Raw genomic sequence first — 6,346 nt, 5'->3', positions numbered from 1 at the left:
AATACCCTTAGTGTTATGAAAAGTTCCATGGGATGTTTAATGACTAGAAATAGCCAGAAGCTTAGAGTTATGATATCCCAAAATAGTACCCCTAGCAGGATTAGTCCACTTGGGTCATGCTGGGGCACAGTTTGGGCAATACTCAAAAAAACCCCTTTATTGAATCATAAACATAATTTCTAGCAGCTCTGGGTTGGAGATTTGTATTCAAGAACTACTTATCAACTTTTAGCAGCTTCCTTGGATGTAGCCTCCCACTGGCACTCAATGAATGTACCATAATAAAGAAAATGTCAGGTAGGCTTGAATGATAATGATGGTAGTGTAGTAGGACAAGGACCAAAGCTGACTTTTCAAGCAGGTGACTGAGATGGCTCCAGATGTGATGTGATTGCAAAGACTATGGAAAGACACAAAATACCACATTGGTTTGGGTTGCTGGTGCCTGCAATTTCACAAACACAATTTTATTCTTTTAAATTAATGCTCAACCCCTATTTCAAAGCAAATATACTTGAAAAAGTTAATACACAAGACTTAGTTATCATTTAAATCATAGTGTGACATGAGTTTTCACATCCTATTCTAAGGAGTTTTGCTAGAACTGAAGAGTAAAGGATCTTTAAGAATAAAGATATTGGATGAGTGAAACACCAAGGGAGGAAAAGTTTTCAGAAAAGAGAGTACAGGGTCAAAGAAGATAAATTCTTCCAGCCTCATTGTTATGGGCTGAATTGTATCCCGTCTCCCCACACCACTACCCCCAAATTCATATGTAGAAGCTGTAACCCTGATTATTTCAGAATGTGACTGGATTTGGAGACAGAGACTTTAAAGAGGTAATTAAATAAAAATGGGATTGTTAGGGCAGGCCTGCATCCAATCCACCTGGCATCCTTATAGGAGGAGGAAATTTGGAAACACAGAGAGACCAAGGGTGAGCTTGCGCAGAGAAAAGACAGTGCGAGGGCACAGCAAGTAGGCGGCCATCTGCAAGCCAAGGAGGGAGGCCTCCGAAGAAACCAACCCTGCCGTCACCTTGATCTCGGACTTCTAGTTCCCAGAGTTGTGTGAAAATAAATTTCTGTTGTTTAAGCCACCCCGTCTGTGGCATATCCTTATGGCAGCCCTAGCAACATAAAACACTCACCCCTTTTCAGTAGGAAGCCATTACCATTGTTAGTTAAATCTCTCAGCTTCTTTGAAGTTGAGGCTTTTATTGGGAGTGGCTCTAATCTTTCTTGGATCTTTCTAGCTCCAGGGAAAAACCCTGGGGATCAGGTTTATCTCCTCAGGTTGATTTTGTAAGACATGGTTTAAATTCAAAATGTTATCTGGACATTCATAATATGCTGGAGTGAAGAGAGGTAAGGCTAAGCCTGGATCTGACCAGGCTGTTATCGAGATGGAGTCAGAGCAGTCATTGTTTGCTGGTAGCCATGGATGGCTGGCCAACCTTCCACATTAAAAATGAGATGCCTGTATTTTCACTACTTAAAAACCATGGGCAATTCGCCACAATAGTTCTCTGTTGGGCACTTCTGATGTATTAAATGAATTTTGGTGGGAGGATTTCAAAATAGGCTTTGGGGGCTATAATAACTTTGGCATCAGTGAGCAATGAAGGGCCTCCTGCATTAATATTATTTAATGTAAATGTAAAGTAACTGCAGTTACAGCAAGTCAGAGTATTCATGTTTAAAACCAGTATTAATTGTTAATAATAAAACTGCAGCCTTTTAAAAATGGAACTATTGATGTTCTGCTTATAGAACCTGGGAGTCTGGAGGGCAAGGATAACTTATACTTGCCAAATCGCTGAGAGAAAATTCCAACTATGTGGAAATGTAAATATTGAGTATTAGAAAGGATAATTAGGGATAGGCTAAATATTTACCCAGTTCCCTTCTTTTTAACTCACAAATAAGACTTCTCTTGTTGGCTTAAGTTTCTGATAGAAGACTGGTTACAAAAAATGGGGGGTGTGGAGAGTGTCTTTATTTTCTTAACCAAAATCTATCTTACAACTCATATGAAATCTAGTCCCCTTCCATTATTGACCTTGAAATTTATTTCACAATTATTTCTTTTTACTAAGACACTGTGAATGAAATTTAGTATGTGTTGCATCAAAAATACCAAAGATATAATGTTGAATATGAACAGAAAACATAATTTTAGCAGCAAATTAAGTGGCAGTTAAATAGAATGTAAACAAATTATTTAGAGAATATTTGCAGAAGGTTAGAAGTGCGCAGACATTCAAATGTTCAAGGATTCCTAATTGCCACCATTTTAGAAGAAGCTTGCAACAGATCGCACAAATAAATAACTGTATTGTGGGAGAATTGTCATAGAGCTTCATGTAATGCTTTTTCTTCCAGTAGTTATTTTATTTCCTCTTTATTCTTCCCTTGATTATTTTCTCGTGAGGATAGTTTCAAAAGAAATACTATTTCTGAGAAGGAATTTTGTAAATAAAAAAAGATTCTATTCATCATGGTCCAGACAGGAAAACAAAAAACATTCTAGGTGTTTCAAACAGAGGCAATTTAACACAGGGAGTTGGTTGCATAGATGATGGAAGTGTTGGCAAGGGGGTGGTGAGATGATTTAGAAATCAGAAATAGTAGGAAGTTACTACTACCCCAAGATGGGAAGGGCACCAAGAGGAGGCATTGTTTCCACAGCTTAGAGATGAGGACCACGGTTGGGGAGCTAGAACCCAGGTGGGGACTTTCCTACTGGAGCTGTGAGCACTGAGGTAAGAGTTTCTCTAATGGAGTAGAATCACAGAGAAGATAGAATCATTGCAAAGGGTGGAAATAAGAGCAGAAGAAAATACTCTGACTCCTCTTTTTTCTTCTCCCAGGATTCTGCCAGTGCCTCCCCTAGGCCAAAGTTATCAAAGTCCAGTTGGCAGAGGAGACCAAGAAATGTCGTTGGCAGAGATACAAAGCAGAGCAAGGGAAGGGTAGATAATGGAATTACTTTTGTTAGTTTCTCTTTATTTAGTTTCATCTGGTTCCCTCATGGCCGTGGTACCATACAATGAAAATCACTTTGGGACTTTATGACAATTATAGATTTTTTTTTTTTGCTGTGAGATATTTAATGAAATAAGTAAAGTCCTTCTGGGCCTCAGAATTTGTAATTCGCTGAACCACTAATGTGGTAGTTGAGATGTGGAAAGAAGAGTCTGAGGAAACCAAAATGGTACCTGTTACTGACATTTGAGTTTCAGACCCAGACTCAATATTCTTCGGAATATCAGCTCCCAACTTCTTACATGACATTTCAACTTTAGCAGTTTTGTACTAATGAACTCCTTTATTTCTGCCTGTCTCATTAGGACATTCCATGCTTTCCAGAAACGCAAGTGAAGTTTAATAGAGATAAAGCCATTCCACAGGCACTGCTATGATCAAGAAGCTACAATCAATCTTGTTTTCTTCAAGCATGTCATAAAAAGACCCTTTTCCTTCTGATTAGCATTCTTGAACACAGTACAAGCTGGTGACTTGCTTGAAGTCATTCACTGTAGGGATACAGCACCTACTGCATGTGATAAAATGACATAAGGCATATGAACTGCTCATTACAATGTAATTAGTTTGGGCTTTTCATTTTATTTTATGTCCTGAATTGAACCTGATTCAATATGATTCTGAGCTGGAGTTCATCATGTCTTCTCCCTGGCAGTTCAAGTTCATGGTGTTTGCTTGACAGATTCCGTGGTTATAGAAATGGTTCCTCTTTTCTTTTTTTTTAGGTTAGAAAGAAGACCATTAGCATAAAACAACTGAAGCCTTTGCTATTATATTTTCTTCTGTGAGAGATTTGGATTTGACCAAGCACACATCACAGTTGTTGAAGTATTTCAAGAAGGTTTGGCCATAATAATAAACTGACTTAAGTGATCCATGGGTTCACTTCTTTGTAATCGATGGAGCAATAGTCCTAGCCCTTGGGTTGCACTCCAAAGAATGACTAAACAAAAAAGAAAAACCTGGGTTAGTTTTGCTAACAAACTCAATGATATAGGAGGCTTCTTGAGAGCAAGAAGCCTTCCATTTTGGGGTTGTTTCTAACCCAAACATTTTTCTGTGTCTCAGACTAGTAACAGGCTATGTAGGTAGACTAAGCATGCATTGATTTATCTGATTTCAGTATTTTAGGGGTTATAAGGAAAGGATGACTGGCGTTTTTCTGGAAGACATACACACTGTCCTCTCTGTCTTTATTTTTGGTACAAGGAAGATTCAGATATCTGCTTTTTTAATTTCTTCATAGGACGGTCATGGTATCCATCAGATTCAGTAATTCATTTTTTATTTTTAAATTTGAGAAATCATTTAATATGGGTAATATTAATATAAAATACTCATAAGCATATTTTCTTTCTACTCACTTGAGATTTCAAAATTTGTTGTGTCATCCAGAAAGCAAATATTGGGTTTTGTGTTCACCTTATAAAATACCTTAGGGCTTTGCCAAAAGAGTGCCCTTTGGTTCTGTGCCCTGTGACTGCCCTGTAGATGATGTCTTCTGGAACTTGATTAAAAAAATCATTTTGGATAAAGTAGATTTCCTCCACATTACCAAGTTCAACCTGCAAATAATAATAGAAAGAAATAATCATACATACCCCATAGCTTTGTTGATATGATATAGTTGGATGATAGCAGTAAAATGCCTAGAATTGTACCTTTCACAAAATATATGTTTGCCCTATTAGTTCCCTTCCCACTTCCCTGCTTTGGAGCAATATAATTTAATCAGATTACTACCCTAAACAACATCATGGAATTCCATGTGGTTTTGTTGATCTAATTCCTAGATCACTTATGCTCTGCCCCAAAACATTTCTTTCATGACACAGGGGTTTAATTTGATTCAATTTTTATTTCATAACTTATGACCATCATTTATGTTACCAGTGAACTGAGGTTTACCGTTGATTGGGTATTTTGAGTATACTGCATAAAACTTTTTTTCCCCTTCCAAAGCCCATAAAGATGGTAACATTTTAATAATATTCCCTGAGCTCCTCGGTAAACAAACTAAACTAGGTGAATATCTGTTTTGGTTATTTAGGTTTTGTATCCTAACTGGTGGTTCTTTATTTCTGCAATGATTTGTTGAAAGTTGGTGGTTAGATAGTATGTATCCTTTAATTCAGCTATTGTTAGCCCTTTTTTTTTTTTTTTTTTTTTTGCGGTACGCAGGCCTCTCACTGCTGTGCCCTCTCCCGTTGCGGAGCACAGGCTCCGGACGCGCAGGCTCAGCGGCCATGGCTCACGAGCCCAGCCGCTCCGCGGCATGTGGGATCTTCCCGGACCGGGGCACGAACCCGTGTCCCCTGCATTGGCAGGCGGACTCTCAACCACTGCGCCACCAGGGAAGCCCTATTGTTAGCACTTTTGTATGCCACAGAGAGGTTCTGAAATTTTCAGTAGGCCATGGACTCTTAATAGGAACTCTTAATTGTTCTCTCAGTACTCTAAACCCATCATGACATCCGAGTTACACACATTTCTTACGTATAGCCTTCAGCTCAACATTGAAGTAAGGCATCAGGCGTTTGTCCCACGCTTCACACAAGAAGAGGAAGTGAGAATATTTTTTTTTACTTACATTGTCAAGGATTCTTAAGGGATTGGTCTTGGTTAATTAGCAATTAGTAAAATGAGTAGGAAGCTCCTGATAAAATATTGCTAGGGAAATTGGGAAACAGAAGGTTACCCAAGCCACTAACCCAATCTTTGGGGAAGAGGAAGAGGTAGGAAGAGAGGGATTCAAGGAGCCAGGGGTGTCCAGAGCGTGTCTGCTGCTGGAGCTGCCTGTGTCCTCCAGCACATTATCCCAGCCATTCTCCCTCTGCCCCGAAGCACAGTTCTGAGGCCCCTGAGACTGGAATAAACTCAGAAATTACGACTTGATTAAAGACTACTGAGATGTTCATATTGGAAATGGAAAATGATATTATGAAAATTGATGTGCTCTTTTTTGTTTATAAAGACAGTGGGATTAACTCACCATCATCTGCATTTGAGCTGATGGCAGGTTTGGGCTGAACTGTCTACACTCTGGTGGAAGGCGTGAGTTCACTGGGCAGTTACATATAAGGGGTGCTGCCCATGCAGTGAAACAGAGCGGAGCCATCTGGCTGACACGGTCTCGGAGCTGGTGACCCTGGTAACCTGAGTTGAATGAGCATGACCAACACCATGTATTAATTAACACGGGTCTTCATCCATGTATTAAGGGATATGCATGTAATGTTTTTCAAGCATAGATCCATACAGCTGAAAAACAAAAGTGAAATAAAATCATTCTAGGACAT

General features: G+C 39.1%; 1 long non-coding RNA gene across 1 annotated transcript in view; it reads right to left on the bottom strand.

Moving 5' to 3' along the window:
- Nucleotides 1-228: 228 nt before the first annotated feature.
- LOC125964944 (uncharacterized) overlaps nt 229-6,346 on the bottom strand; it is a 12,882-nt gene continuing 6,764 nt past the window's right edge. Inside the window, exon 3 of the long non-coding RNA XR_007478271.1 lies at nt 229-400. This is a non-coding gene — a long non-coding RNA (uncharacterized LOC125964944). The remainder of the gene's footprint in view (nt 401-6,346) is intronic.

This window comes from Orcinus orca, chromosome 7 (assembly GCF_937001465.1).
Source record: "Orcinus orca chromosome 7, mOrcOrc1.1, whole genome shotgun sequence".
Classification (NCBI taxonomy): Eukaryota; Metazoa; Chordata; class Mammalia; order Artiodactyla; family Delphinidae; genus Orcinus; species Orcinus orca.
Note: the sequence above shows the minus strand (reverse complement) of the source record. Positions and strands in the feature narration are given on the sequence as shown.